We start from the raw sequence: 15,775 nt of genomic DNA, 5'->3' as shown, positions 1-15,775 counted from the left end.
GGCAGGACCCAGAAAGCCCTTGTTCCTACTTATTGTCTGTCCTCTTTGTGACCATGGCTGATATTTTACCCTTACAGATTCATTCCTTTCGAAATCCTTTAGCTATTTCTTTTAATTCAAAGATACTGCTATTTAAAGATGGAAGTGGCAAAAAAGCAATATTAAAGGTTTGTTACCCACCCTCCCTCCAATTGGAGATTGCATCTGAATAAAGAGTTCTGGGTCTGGAGTTATACCACTTAGATCAAATCCAGGGTCTAGCCCTTGTTGGCTGTATTCAACCTCTCTGTGTCTCAGTTTCTTTATCCGTAAGGTGGGGCAGTAATAGTACATACTTCCTAGGGTTGTCATGAGAAATCAATTAAATCAATGAAAGAAAAGTTCTAAGAACAATGCAATACATGCTGTCACACAGTAGGTCTTGAAAGATACTAGCTGCCATATCTAGTATATAAAATTAATAACTAAATATAAATAGTTCCAAAGCAAGTGTCCTTTGTGAGTGTCTAATACATGTTAGACATGGTTTGGAGCGCCTCATGTACATAACACATATAACCCTCCATGTAGCCCTAAGAAGTAGGTACTAGAAATCATCCATTCTACAGAGAAGGAGATTCAAAAGCATAATGTAACCTGACCAAGGTCACATAGTTAGGTCTCAAGGGTGAGCTGGGCTTTGAGGGTACATCCATCTTTTTACAGCTAAGACCATAGGACAAACTGAAGAGGGGAGCACAGAGAGACTTCTGGAGATGTTAGCGAAAGTGTGGGTGTGCAATGGGGCAGTGCAGAAGGGGAGGGATGACTGGAGGCGAGAGGGAAAGGCTGGTGTGTGGATGCAGAAGACATTCAAGGAGCTGCGCCTGGCATGAGATTTTGCTTGGGGACGGTGCAAGATCTGATTTCCTCTGTGTTCTCCCACGTTGCCTGAAAGTTGCTAGAAGCCACAGGAACAGAACTGGAAATGGAACAACAGACTGGTTCAAAACTGGAAAAGGAGTATATCAAGGCTGTATATTGTCACCCTGCTTATTTAACTTCTATGCAGAATACATCATCCCAAATGCCAGGCTGGATGAAGTACAAACTGGAATCAAGATCACTGGGAGAAATATTAACAACCTCAGATATGCAGATGACACCACCCAATGGCAAAAAGAGTAGAAGAACTAAAGAGCTTCTTGATGAAGATGAGAAAGGAGGGTGGAAAAGCTGACTTAAAGCACAACATTCAAGAAACTAAGATGTTGGCATCCAGTCCCATCACTTCACAGCAAATACAGGGGGGATAAGTGGAAACAGTGATGGATTTTATTTTCTTGGACTCCAAAATCACTGCGGATAATGACTGTAGCCATGAAATTAAAAGATACCTGCTCCATGGAAGAAAAGCTATGACAAACCTAGACAGAGTAATAAAAACCAGAAACATCACTTTGCTGACAAAGGTCTGTTTAGTCAAAGCTATGATTTTTCCGGTAGTCAGGTATGGATGTGAGAGAGCTGGACCATAAAGAAGGCTGAGCACTGAAGGACTGATGCTTTTGAATTGTGGTGCTGGAGAAGACTCTTGAGAGCTTTGTGGACTACAAGGAGATCAAACCAGTCAATTCTAAAAGAAATAAACCCTGCATATTCACTGGAAGGACTGATACTGAAGCTGAAGCTCCAATACTTTGACCACCTGATTTGAAGAGCCAACTCATTGGAAAAGACCCTGATGCTTGGAAAAATTGTGGGCAGGAGGAGACGGGGGGCGGGGGGCGGACAGAGGATGAGATGGTTGGATGGCATCACTGACTCAATGGACATAAGTTTGAGCAAACTCTGGGAGATAGTGAAGGATAAGGAAGCCTGGTGTGCTGCAGTCCATACGATTGCAAAGAGGTGGACATGACTTAGAGACTAAACTGCAACAATAGCATTCAAGTCCTAAACCTGGGTGTTCTTGTTCCACCAGGAGTTCCATGACCCTGGCCACTCACTTCACTTCCCCAGAAAGTTTCCTCTTTTATAAAATGGGGGTCAGGAATCCTGGCTTACCTACTTACCTCATGGGGCTGTTATGAGGCTCAAGTGAGTCTAGGGATGTTTAAGTGTTTGGCTAACTGGGAAGCACTGCTCAGAGATGCTAGTTAATGTTACTGACTTGATGATTACCTGCGAGTTAAAAGCAATGCATTTGATTCTATAAAACTTAGCTTTAGAGAGAACCACAGAATGTTCCTCCATGAGGACAAGTTTATAGTACTGGGGATGCTGGTACTGTCTGTGACCAATTCAAGACCAGGTAGGGAGCCTTGGAGCCTTGTGGATGGATAGTAGCATTGTTATCTAGATGCAGTGATGGCAGGTTCGGGGATCATACCCCAGTCAGCCCTTTCTTCTCTGTACTTCTTCTCCCAGAAATTTGGGGCAAGGTGGGGGTTGGTGACATCCTCTCTGATGTGTTAGAATTTGTCTTGCTTTAATGTCTGGCCAGCTGCATGGCCACATATCACATGGAGGCACAAAGCAATTGACAGCATCCTGGCCATTTCTTATGGATCCAATATCTTGTGTCTGGGTTGTATTTCAGGCCAACTTTTAGTGAACTGGATCAATGCTTGAAGCACATAATGTAACATGATTCTTCAAGAGTTTGATTAATTGTGTCACAGTCACAGCCTCAGTTCAGGTTCAACCTTTTAAAAGTTTTATTATTGTATAAAGTGATCAATCAGGAGGAAAGGAAAGACAAATGCTCAACTTCGGCCATATCTCTCCCTCTTCTTTGTCAGCAAATGTTCCTCTCCTAGTCAGTTCATCTGGACCATGGTGGAGAAACTGGGGTTAAGGCAGCTCCATGGTAGAGCAAACTCTGAGCCAAGGAAGAGGCAATCAGGTGCTCTGCGTGGAAGGCACACTGCTCCTGGGCTAATCAGCCTTGGTTTTACAGAAAAAGAGCCTGGGGAGCTTTAAGAGGTTCAGAGTCCTGCATCCCACCCACAGAGATTCTGATGTTTTGGTCTAGGGTATGGTCGGAGCATCCTCTTGATTCCAATGGGTAGCCAAGGATAAGAACCACTGATCTGGTTCTAGAGTAGGTCTTGATAAAACCATCCAGTATGGCAAATTTATTATGGGGGCTCCTTGTTTCCCAATCTCTGCTTTCTCTCTCTCACTGTCTCCAGGATCCTCTTCTATATTTCATTCTGCTCAAACCTGCTTTCAAAGTGTTCCCCAACAGGGAACAAGTTGATAAAAACTTAAGGATTTAGATCTTCTAGAAGTGCATGCATTTTCACATGGGATTCTTAAAGTCAAAATGGCCCGAAGTAATCTAGCTATAAGAGAGGGGTGACAAAGTGGCTGAGATGCATTTGAGCCAATAGCTTTCTAGTCATCGTCACTGTAATAATAGTCAGTACTTATTATGAGCAAAACACTGTTCTAAGTATTCCACGTATAAATACATATCTTTACTCATTGAATCCTCCAAACAGCCTTATAGTCAGGTATGCTTACACTGGAAAAACGAGACACAAGAGGGTTGAATAATGTGTCTAAGGTCTTAGGGCCAAGAAATGGCAGAGCCAAGGTCTGAACTCAGGAAGTCTGACTCCAGGTACCATCTTTTAACCATCACTGATCAAATGGCCTCGATGGTCCCTACCAAAGGCAGAATGGAGCCTGAGGGCTGGTTTTGTTTCTCCAAAAGGAGATGTTGGGGAACTGGCTCTTATTTTTCCCTCTCAAAGTCCCTGAGGCAGCACCCTCAATGGGAGATGGTTTCATTGTTCCTAAATGTTGTCCTTTCCTGCCAGAGGGTAAGACTTCTCTTGCTTCATCAACATCAGGCTTGGCTATGCGACTTGGTCACCAGAAAGATGTGAGAGGAAGTGACATAGGCTACTTCTGAGCAGAAGCCTTAAAAGCCATCTGGTTGTTCCTTTTCTCCCTTCTAGCAGGATATGGTTTTGAAGCCAGGGAGGAGCTGCTCCTTCATTCAGCCTAGGACTCAGAATAAAGATGAAATGGAGCAAAGATACAACCATCTAATTCGAATGGAATGGAGAAAGATGAAATGGAAGGATTACTTTGGTGCAATTTTGTACATGAAAAAAATATATATCTTTAAGTCACTAAGACCTGGGGTTGTTTGCAAATGCAGCATTATTTGGTTAAAAACTGATGGATACCGGTGCTAAATATAAAAAATTTTAAGCTCAAATGATAGAAATGCTCTAAGGATAATACTCTTAAATAACCAATTAAATACATTATAATCTGTAAAAGAAATATTGCAAAGAGGTTCAAAACAGCTTTCCACCTTCTACAGATACTTCTTATGCATCAACCCATCCCTAGCTCAGAACATTAAGAGATGGGAAGCATTTGCCTGGCTCAGTACATCCAGAATTCATTCACCAGTCTAATATTTACAAACAGAATCAGAAACAAAGGATGAAGTAAATTAAAAGTTATTTTAGGTTCAAGGGCATTGGATAGCATGGGAGAGAAAAAGTATATTATTTTTCTTTACAGATGGGAATTAGCAGCAAGTCTTGATAAGCCTCTCTCTTATCTGAGACAGAGAAAGAAAGAATCCTTAATACAAATTCTCTGTTCCACGCTTCAGAATCTGTTGCTCCTTTTAATTCCCAACTACTTGCTTCTGTCTCTATATAGTTTACAAAGTTACAGCCCCATGAGCTGAATGTGGCATGTTGAATCTTTGATTTGGTTCATATGTCATGTTGGTGTTTACATCAAATTGATTGCCAACATTCAAAATTTGAGATATTTCAAGTAAAAAAACAAGTATATTTCTAGCTTCTTTTGAAAAAATAAAAAATTGTGGTTTCACTGGGCCTAGAAACTGTTGATTAGAATGGAGCAGCTGCTGCCCCCTAAGGCCGAGCATGTTCTCCATAGTCCCCACCTCTCCCTACTGCCTCATTCTATTCCCACTTCATTTACTTGTATTCTTTGCTTAAACCATGCAGTCATTGGAGTTTGCCAATCTGCGGATCAAGTTCCTTCTTTTTAAAATTCTCTTCTGGCCTTATCTTCATTTCCTTTTCTTTCTTTTTTTCTCATACTTTGTCCATAGAAAGGAAGGAGATCTCTCTTTGCCACCTTGAGGGCATTTACTCTTTGCCTTCTTCTTAGAAACTGAAGTGACCCAGCTTTGACAGTCCAGCTCTTTGGGTCCCAGAGAGAGTCACCTAACACTATCTAAGACCATTCTGGGGATGGGGGGAATGGATGCTTGCCTCTGGAAATCCTGACTATGCTTATTCAATGGATTCTATAATATTTACTGATTTGCATACTTGTGTAGCTCGAAGGTCTTAGAACAGCATAAACCTCCTGCCCACTAGATAATTCTGTTGCTTAACAAACCATAACAGCTCTGATTACATGCAGAATACGAGCAGTAAATGGTTTGAAAATGATTTTACTGTTTTCTGTTATGGAAACTCACATGTAGGAACATTATGGAACTGTTTTGAAATGTCTTTAGCCTTCCAAATGTAAAATCACTAGACTCAGATATTTCAGCAATTCCACATTTAAAATATCAGAGTTAATGAGACCTGCATCTGCTTTATTGACACCCCCACCAGAGGAAGCCATCCGACACCATGTGGATGAAGTAGTCCTCCGCTTGGTGGATGGGTGTTTCTACCCCTCTGGCATGCCCTTTTCTTTCCCTCACCAGATTCATTGCTGGACCAACTAACTCCTCATTGCCTAAGGACTACACACCAAGGACTAGGGCTGTGCAGACTGCAATACGGACTGAGGGCATCAAGACATACGCTGAGGGAACTTCCCTGGTGATCCAGTGGCTAAGACTCCACACTCCCAATGAAGGGGGCCCAAGTTTAATCCCTGGCCAGGGAACTAGATCCCGCATGCTGCGACTAAAGATACAGCCTGCCGCAACGAAAATGGAAGATCCCATGTACTGCAACCAAGACCCAGTGCAGCCAAATATGCAAATAATAAAAATTTGAAAAAGCACTTATATAACTTTAAAAAAGACATACACGAGGGTTCCCAAACTCAGTAATAAAGTCATTCTGAGAGTTCTCACGCCAGCACTCAGCTAGCTGCAACCTTCTCTGGCATGCCTTCTAAGGAGATTAAGACTGGATATTTTATTTTGTTTCTGATTTAGTTTATTTGAAGGTTTTATGATATCTTAGTTGAGCGGCTCTGGGACTTCCAAATAAACACGCTGACTTTAAAAATGGCACGTTGTTTTTATTTATTTCTTTTAGGTGCCCGGTAACCTCAGGGTATATTAGGCAGCTTTAAATTATAATTAAAATAATAACTGTGGACCTAAAACAATAATAGACATTGAATTATGTGAACACCAAATTAGGATGTTCAGAAAATCTGTTCGAAGGAAACCAGGGTAAGCATGGAATTAAAAAAAAAAAAAAATGATCTTTGTGGCAATGTGACCAAAAGAAATTTCTCCCTAACAGCAGCCTTTTCTTGCTTTCCTCCAAGGCTACTCAAATTTTTATTTTTTGCATTTGGTGGACTTTGGGTGTGTGCAGGGGCTATCCAGTTCTTTAACTGACCTTGCTATGATTTTGTAGACAAGAAAAAAAATCTACTTGTCATCTGAGAAAAATCACTGTAGTTTAATGATTTCTTGAAAATTTCTCAAGTCCGTGAACACAAGCAGTAGAGGCTGACACTGTGCTGCACTGAATGCCAAATCCTCAGAGTGCTTCTGAGTCCTTCTAAGACACACACATCTGCATTCCTCCATCTGTCATCTTAGCTCATCTTCTTCTCCCAACTGTTCTTAAATTAAATGACTATGTCTAATGGGAGATTTTCTCAGAAAAGCTTATGAGAATTTGTCCAAAGGCAAATTAAAACGTTGCAATGTAATCACTCAATTCAACTCACTGCTTGGCTGGTCTCCGTGCCTACTCTTACTCAAAGGAGTTCGTCAGGGCCCCGTATGGGGAAAAGCAGGAAGAAAATCCAGTCAAGGGAAAATGGGACCCACCGGTTAACAGAGCGTCAGGGCAGGAAAATGCGGCAGAGAGGATCCAAAGGCCAGGGTGACAGGCATGGGAAGTGTGAAGTAACGGAAAACAAACATCTAGCTCTAGACCCTCCTGGCAAGATGCTCAACCTCAGGGATGTGAGAATTCACCTTCCCTCACACCCATGTCCCCAGAGATGAATGGAGAAGGGCTCCTGCAAGCGTCACAGGCCACTAGGATTGACAGGACTCTTCAGCTTGGCTGGCAATTGCCCTTTTATTACCCCAATGCTCCACGTGAATTCTTTCTTAACATTGGGTTGACAGCTTTCCCAGAAACTCCACCTTTGTGGGAATTTATGCCAAACAGTTAACTGGGAAGATTGACCAAGCACAAGGATGTTCCTTTAGAGCATTGCTGAAAATACTGTAACTACCCATGCATAGGAGATTTGGTAAGTAACTGGCAGTACATCCAACACTGGGATGCAACACAGTCACTGAAAAGAAACACACAAATCTGTAATTCACCCATGTGGTACACGGCTTTGGACAACAGGTAACTATGATACCGCTGATTTAAAATAAAAGACACATACAAGTATATGTCTACAGACTAAGCATTTGATAAGATGCCATTCAGGTTAACAGTGTTTATTCTGGGTGGTAGAATTTGGGGTAATGCTACTTTTCTGTCTGCTTTGACCAATCACTTTGAAAAGAGATTATATATTTTCTTTGTAATAAGAAAAAAGCTTAATGTTAGGTGTATATTTGAGAGATCAGCCTTGGTTAATGGCATATGAGTGTCTGTGCTGCTCTGCTTGTGTTGTCAAACCCAAAAAAGTCCTAAGGAACTGAATCTGGATAAAGGGGCTTTGCTGGGTCATGATGGGAACAGGGAGCTGATTGCCCCAGTGATGCTCCAATTCCGTATTCCCAGGCTACTACCGTCTAATCTGATCATTTTCATTGGAACTTTATGCTCCTTACTAAACATTCAAGGTGTTTCCTCAGATCAATGCTTTCAGTTTATCCTCAGATGACCTTTGCAAGGCAGCAGAGGGCAGGGAATATGAACTCTTAATCTGGGGACCTGATGAACCTGTGGCTCTGGGACTGGAGGGAAACCACAGCACTGCTGGGACCAGCATCCTCCTTCTCCATCTCTCCATTCAGTGCTTCTTTGCCTAACCCACAGACCTTCACTTTCGGAAATGACAGGGAAAAGCTTTGAAAGAATCTTTTTAATAACTCAGGAAATGGAAAGGAAAACTTCTGCCCTTTCTGTGCATTGAAATGCCCAAGAACTGGATTATCTCTGATGAGAGTGCCAGTTAGGAGAAATGTTTTTGGACCTTGTATGGCTATCAGTGATCCCAATTCCTTCTGATGCTGCCGAGAAGGCTTCCTTCTGAAAGTCTGGAGACTGGGACAACAGTCTTGTCCTACCACGAGCTGTTACAAAGGAGGCAAGGGTTAACTTCTCTGGGTCTCAACCTTTTTATACATACAATGAAGTGGGGAGCTACACCAGTCTTACCTGTCTCAAGTCATCCTTTGGAAGATCAAGTGATATAACAGATATGAACGTCCTCAACTCTTGACTTCTCTCTGACCTTCTCTAGAAGAGCTGGCTGTCCCCACTCCTTGCCATATTCTTATAATGGACTACCACTTATGTTATAGGACTCGATATTTCTGCCTGCCCAGCAAGACTCTGAAGAACAAAGTCAAGAATGATTCTGGAAGGACTTCTTTGGTGGTGGTGCGGGAAGTAAGAACTTGCCAATGCAGGGGACAAGGGTTCGTTCCCTGGTCTGAGAAGATCCCACATGCTGCAGAGCAACTAAGCCTGTGCACCACCACTACCGAGCCCGAGCCGCAGAGCCCAAGAGCTGCAACTACCAAGCCCACATGCTGTAACTACCAAAGCCTGTGTGCCTAGACCCTGGGCTCCGCGACAAGAGAAGCCACCACGAGGAGAAGCCTGTGCACCGCAGTGAAGCGTAGCCCTCACTCGTTACAACTAGAGAAAGCTCACACAAAAGCAGCAAAAACCCAGCACGGCCAAAAATAAAGAAATACCTTAATTAAATAATTAACTTAAAAAAAAAAGAATAATTCTGGGGACTTCCCTGGTGGTCCAGTAGTTAAGACTCCACACTCACAATACAGAAGGCTCAGGTTCAATCCCTGGTCAGGGAACTAGATTCCACATGCCACACAAGTAAAGATCCTGCATGCCACAATGAAGGTCAAAGATTCCGAGTGTGCAGCTAAGACCCAGTGCGGCCAAGCAAATGAATGAATGAATAGATAAATATTTTAAAAAGAATGATTCTGATTCAGTACAACTCCATCCCAAGACCTAGCACAACACACAGCAGGCAGTATTTTCAATTAAAGCTTGTTGACCAGATGAGTGGTTTGAAAGTGCTCCCCCAGTTGGACGCATCAGGAGTTGTCACTGTGAAACTGACGGAACTGTCCTCTTTCTGTACAACAGACGGCTTACTATTCATTTTTTAAAAACGCCACACTTTCTGTCTAAGGCTATAAGAGCATGTGGAATAAGAGTAACAACTGCTGACATCTGCGTGACAATTTGTGCCCAACTGAATGAATGAATAGGGATGATTTGCACATGAAGCCTACTACATGAACTTTCTCATCTAATTCCACCAACTTCCCTTTGAGGTGGGTACCAGATACTGAAGCTGAACCTCAGAGAGCAGTCTACTTGGAGTCCAGAGACAACCAGTCTGGAATCCATTCTCAAGCCAGTGCTCAAGCCAGTGCTCTTGACCACTTTTCCTTGCCATGCCTGAAACCAACTTGAGCCAAAGAACAGTCTGATTTAGTACCTCCTCACTTTCATGCATTGGAGAAGGAAATGGCAACCCACTCCAGTGTTCTTGCCTGGAGAATCCCAGGGACAGGGGAGCCTGGTGGGCTGCCGTCTATGGGGTCACACAGAGTCGGACACGACTGAAGCGACTTACCAGCAGCAGCAGCAGCATTTTCATTCTGACTTGGGATTTCTATAGAGTTGTTGGTGGTGGTTTAGTCACTAAGTCGTGTCCAACTCTTGCGACCCCATGGACTAGAACCTGCCAGGGTGCTCTGTCCACAGGATTCTCCAGGCAAGAATACTGGAGTGGGTTGCCATTTCCTTCTCCAGGGGATCTTCCGCAACCAGGAACTGAACTTGGGTCTCCTGCGTTGCAGGCAGATTCTTTATTGACTGAACTACAAGGGAAGATCTATAGAGTCAGCCTCTTCCAAATCCTCTTTCAACCAGTCTGTGTTTGTCAGGTTAAACTAAACAAGTCCACAAGGAAGGCTCCGACGGGCTGGGTTTTATCCCTTCTGCCTTCTGACAGCAACAGTTCACCTTTGGAGCCTTAGCTGAAATGTGGTCTTTTCCTTTGTTTCTTAAATGTTCCCATTTTCTTCTACTTCCCTCTCAGTTTCCTGTTAACCAGCTGAGTGACAGAAACTCAATGCTGACCACTTCATTAGCCGACGACCTTGTCCCTCTGGCCTCCTGCCCCGCTGGTTCTCCTGGGCAGGTTGCCTTACGTCATAAGCCCTTGTTAAGGGTCAGGACCTTGGAGCCATCAGCACTGGGCATGTTGTTTTAATATATATCTAGAGAAATCAGGCCTGTCGGATCACATTAGGCCCTATTTGGGAACCGAATGCCAATCCCCATGGTGGAGATGAACTGTTACCTTTGACATACAATCAGGGCTGGTTAAGGAAAGCCCTTCTAATCTGTCTCTGCCCTCATTGGCTGGGATGTCCCTCTTCCTGTACAGAAAAAGTCCTCATAAACAGCAGTGTTGGTTGAAAAGGACCGAGGCTAAGAGATGCAGCATGTGTCTAAAACCAGATGTGTTAATGAGCATGAGGGTGGGCGTGGTTATGTGATAAGTCAATACCATGGGAGCCCGATGGTAAACGGGCGAGTTTTTGGCATGGTGCTAAAATCGTAAAATTGACAACCTCCATCTGTTGAGTGATTACCCTGTGGCAGGCATCAGACTAAGCATCATGTGCATTAGGCCATTTGGGCCACATAATAACCTGGAGGTCAATGCTACCATTAAGCCCATTTTACGAATGGAGAAACTGAGGCTTAGAAAAGCCCAGTGCTTTGCCCGAATTCACAAAGCAATTCAGTGATAGAGGAGTACAGATTCCAAAGCTGCTTCCAACCACCAGGCCACCACGATCCTGCTGTGATACTCCGTGGTCTCTTCTTCAGGGTGGGATTTTAGGTGGTGTTCCAGAGAACCATAATGCAATTAGGGAGGGGCCCCAAATATCTCACTTGACCCAACAGAAGATTTGTTTTAAAACGGAGTCTGAGACTAAGCCAAGACTCTCTCTCTTTCTCTTTTTCTTTCTTCCCCAGGATTGGTTTTAAACTCATTGCTACCTCCCATGGGAGTCTGGCTGGACAGATCCCTTGACAGGAGCTAGAAATAGCTCTCAAAGCCTATTTTTAAGGGAAATGTGATGTCAGAAAATGAGGCAGCGATGGACATCACGAAAAAGAACACACCAGAATGGAGTCAAGGAGTGCTTAGCCAGGAAATGCTCAGAGAGACCAGGAGGAGGAAGGCTGACAAAGAGAGAAAAATTGGCAAAGACATACTGGGGAGATGGAACTGCCTTCCTACCTGGGCAGCATATTTCTGTCACATTCCTGTGTCCCGCCCATAGTAAGCTCATTTTTCTATCTAGACAAACAGGGCCTGACAAAACACACGCAGAATTGCCCACTTGCCTCTTTCCCGGAACCTCAGGGCACAATGCAGAGGTGTCTAGTAACACTTTTATTTCCTTTGAACTGTTTGGTTTTGTTTGGTGTCCTTGTCTGGCGGGTTAGCCTTTTGATTGCGTTAACTCACCTGGTATAACATTTTCTTTCATTGAGAAACAAGAAGGCTGGAACTCACCTCTCTGATTCTGGCAAGGCTGGACACCATCCAATCACGCTCGGCTAGACTTCTGGAGGCTGTAAATTATATCTTCGGAGCTGAGAGAGAGAAGAAAGAACAAAAACACGGTTGGGGAGACACTCGGTGGACCTTCATAGGCCAAGTGGGAAACGAGAGAGAGGATGAGCCCATCCTTTCCCACTTATTTTTCTTGGGTACAATTTGCATTTAAGGGAAGGATTTATCAACGTCGTTTCCACCTGGGCCACCAGCAAACGACCCAGCTACCTGTGTTCATTCCACGCTGACCAAGCTGGAGAAAATCACCTTCTTTCACTGGAAAAGGAGACTTTACAAAGGCGACTCAGGGCTGCTAGCCTCAATAGAGCATCTGATATTAATCAGAAATTATACAACAGTCTAAAAGTTGAACCAAAGAAATTTTGGTAGAAGGGTCAGGACAAGAATGAGGAAAATCGAAAGTGAAATCCCGCGCTGATTGAAAGCGACTGCGGCGCCTGCATCTCTCCCCAGCCACCGCGTAACTGCCTGCCTATCCCGGGAAGGCCTTCCGAGGGTGTTAAACTACAGGACGCTCGCCTCGCTTTCCACTCCCCTTTCCCTGGGTAGCTGCGGTGAGCTGGCTGCCGAGATGCCGCCCTGAACCTATCCATCAAGTCGAGGGAAGAGAGAGTTAGAAAGGCAAACATTATCTGGGATCAATATCTTTACAAATCCAAAGGAAACCCCAGCTCCCGAAGGGTTAAGCCTGGGAAGGAAAAGCCATCAGGCTGTTTAGTGAGCTAATGTTTTTATTGATGGGGGGGTGGGGAGGCCTTTAAGTCCCTAACAGGAGATCTGGGGAAAAGTGGCAGATTGTTTGACTGGGCAGAAAGGAGAAGGGAAGAACATTCTATATGCATAGTTTATATATACATGACATACGTATTTGCCACGCTCTCATTCTCCCGGCTTTCAAACCTCTGAAATCCATGTAATGCGTAAGACTCTCTGTAACCTTGAGTACTATTCAGTACAAGGTATTTTTTTTTCTTGCTCTTATCCCCCTCCCCAAGTGGAATCCACATCTCCCCCTAACAATTCTGCTATAATGCACATCTCAGACTAATGCCTGCGTTGAAGAGCATGTCTTCATTTAACAACTGTGTTATAAAGCACATCTCAGGCTAACATTCCTAGGATAATCCATATTTCAACCTAACTACTCCGGCATAACACTTCAATCTAATTCCCCCACTGTAAAGTACATTGCAATCTAACACCCTCATATAATGTACATCTCAGTCCATTATTTTGTATTTTGTAAGCCATATTTTGATATGTCTTTTCCATTAAGGAGCGGGACTGTCTGGAGACAACGGCTAGCCCTACGCTGAAAGCTCCCGTAGTTCTCACAGCATCCTTTGGTGACAGGCTGCTGATGGATATGTTTCTGAACTTTCACCTTTGCCATCCTGGGTTCAACTCTGGCTTGTTTCTGTACTGCAAGCCTTCAGCCTCCTGTGGGGAGCAGGGCTGAGCAAGGAGCTCTGCTTGGTCCTGATGGGCCTCCTCTCATACTAACCAGCAAGGCGGGCCACCTCAAATGATCAGAGTCTACCTCAGGAGAGGGCCATCTGAGGCCAATGTCAGGGTCAGGGGTCAGGGTGTAGCTGCTGGCTAATAGAGTGTAAGCTAACACTGTTGTCAAATTGCTGCGCTGAACGACAATGCCTGCCTCCTGCTGATGACCTTACCCTGGGGGAGGGGGTGCTATTGGCTTTATTGGAAATCTGCCAGTCTCAGAGGTGATGGAAGCAGCTGATCACAGCTAAAGACTGTTTGATTGTTGAAGGACAGCCTGTTCTGTGGTTGGTCCCCAACTGAAAGGCTTACAGAGCTGCTTATTGATGGCTGAGTTTTCTACATGTGATGGAGTTCTCTTCTGTTTCACAAGAAGTTATGTTACCATTCAGTTGTGAAGGTGGGCTGCGGTGGCTTAGGGACATGGGATTTTTCAGAATCAAGAGCCATGAAAGTGATGCTGTCACTGACTTCTGGGAAAGCACCAACCACCTACTGCTGGTTGAATGGGGCTGACTGGTTCTTGAGAGGAAACCAATGCATAATGAATTGACAATAGATGTAGGAGGTCCTTCTCTTCCAAGGCATTTTGGTGAATGTGAAAGAAGACAACAAATGCATGTTCTAAAGAGATTTAGTGTTGCAAGCATCAACATTTCAGCCTCAAATTTTCAGCCTATCCTATCTATGCAGGAGGAAGACATTAGATTTATCTAGTAGTGCCATATAACCAAATTAGTAGTGCCATTAAGTATTTGATGAAAGGGAGTTACTGAGACTTAGAGTTCCAAAGTTTTCCAGAATAGTATGAATTCTAGAGAGACAAGTACAGGAGGCAGAGAACAAAGTTTAGAGATAAAAAATGATTTTTATAAACTACATATGGATCATGGAGGATTACCAGGTAGTACAACCCTCATTGCAGCCTGCTAAGATAGACAATAAAAACTAGAAAGCATAAATAGGAGAACAGCTTATTGAAGTTGCAACGTCCCCGAGCCACTGCAGCCCACCTTCACAACTGAATGGTAACATAACTTCTTGTGTGATGCCTTGAAGAAACTCATACAGATATGGTAGCACTTGTCTTTAAATCTCTCATTTAATAGAGATGGTGACATATTTTGTGGGGAGAAAAGTAAGCTTATAAAGTAAACTTGAAGGGTTTTTCCTAGAAAAGAATCAACTGAGGGTGACTTATCGATAACCTTCCAGGCTGTTACGTGACAGAACAAGCCATGTGGCTTTCAGCCAGGTCAGCATGGTTAATCACACACAGTGAGGCTCTGGCTTGACTATCATTACTATTTTCACCTCTGAACGTCTCAGTTTTCTTTTTTTGTTGAGGGGAATCCTACTCTTTACCCTCCACAGATATGAGGAGGATTAATTCAGCTGTTGAACCATTAGCAGGGTACATGACACAAAGTTTGCATTCAGTACATGTTAGATTCCTTTCCCTTAAACTGTGGCCTGGACTTTCTGATAACAGGCATTAATAAATATGGGGGTCTAGAACTACATACCTTCTCTTTGTGAGTAAGCAAGACAACCAGTATTTGGAAAGTTTAGGTCCACTTGACCACAGGAGGATGACCTAGACCAGAAGTTAGCAAACTATGGCCCACTCCCTACTTTTATAAATAAAGCTTTATTGGAACACGACCATGCTCATTCATTTACATATTGTCCATGGCTGTTTCTGCATAGTAGTAGAACTGAGTTGTTGTAATAGAGATGGTGTGGTGTGCAAAGCCTAAATTATTTGCCATTTGACCTGTTACAGAAAACATTGACCAGCCCCAAACCTGTGATGAAGGAACACTCTTTCTCTCTTTTGTTTGAAAACAAAATGCCATGTGGAAATCCAACATGCAAAGCAGGTTCAAGCAGCAAATATTTCTTCAGGGAGTTAAACTCAAACCTATTTAACAAACACAATATCATTGGTGGAACTTCTGAAGCAACTTTCATGGTTCCATGAACCACTTTGAAGACTACAGACTGTAAAAGTCCCTGGAATCTTTTGGAAGTTCCTGGAAACTCAGTGATCTCCTGAGAGATTAGAGAATGGCATAGTAAAAAAAATTAACTAACCATGTGATGTTGGGCAAGTCAGTTAATTTCTCTGAACCTCTACTTTCTCATTTTAAAAATGAGGATATTGGCCTCACAATTTGTTGTCAGGATTAAATGATGTAATATAAAAGTGAAGTCACTCAGTCGTGTCCAA

General features: G+C 43.4%; 1 long non-coding RNA gene across 1 annotated transcript in view; it reads right to left on the bottom strand.

The window, feature by feature from the left end:
- The window catches only part of LOC139177355 (uncharacterized), a 526,558-nt gene that overhangs the window by 24,941 nt on the left and 485,842 nt on the right, over positions 1-15,775 (bottom strand). The window contains exon 4 of the long non-coding RNA XR_011561821.1: positions 11,977-12,056. This is a non-coding gene — a long non-coding RNA (uncharacterized lncRNA). The remainder of the gene's footprint in view (positions 1-11,976; positions 12,057-15,775) is intronic.

Source organism: Bos indicus, chromosome 18 (assembly GCF_029378745.1).
Source record: "Bos indicus isolate NIAB-ARS_2022 breed Sahiwal x Tharparkar chromosome 18, NIAB-ARS_B.indTharparkar_mat_pri_1.0, whole genome shotgun sequence".
NCBI classification, from domain to species: Eukaryota; Metazoa; Chordata; class Mammalia; order Artiodactyla; family Bovidae; genus Bos; species Bos indicus.
This window is presented reverse-complemented; position numbering and strand designations above follow the sequence as displayed.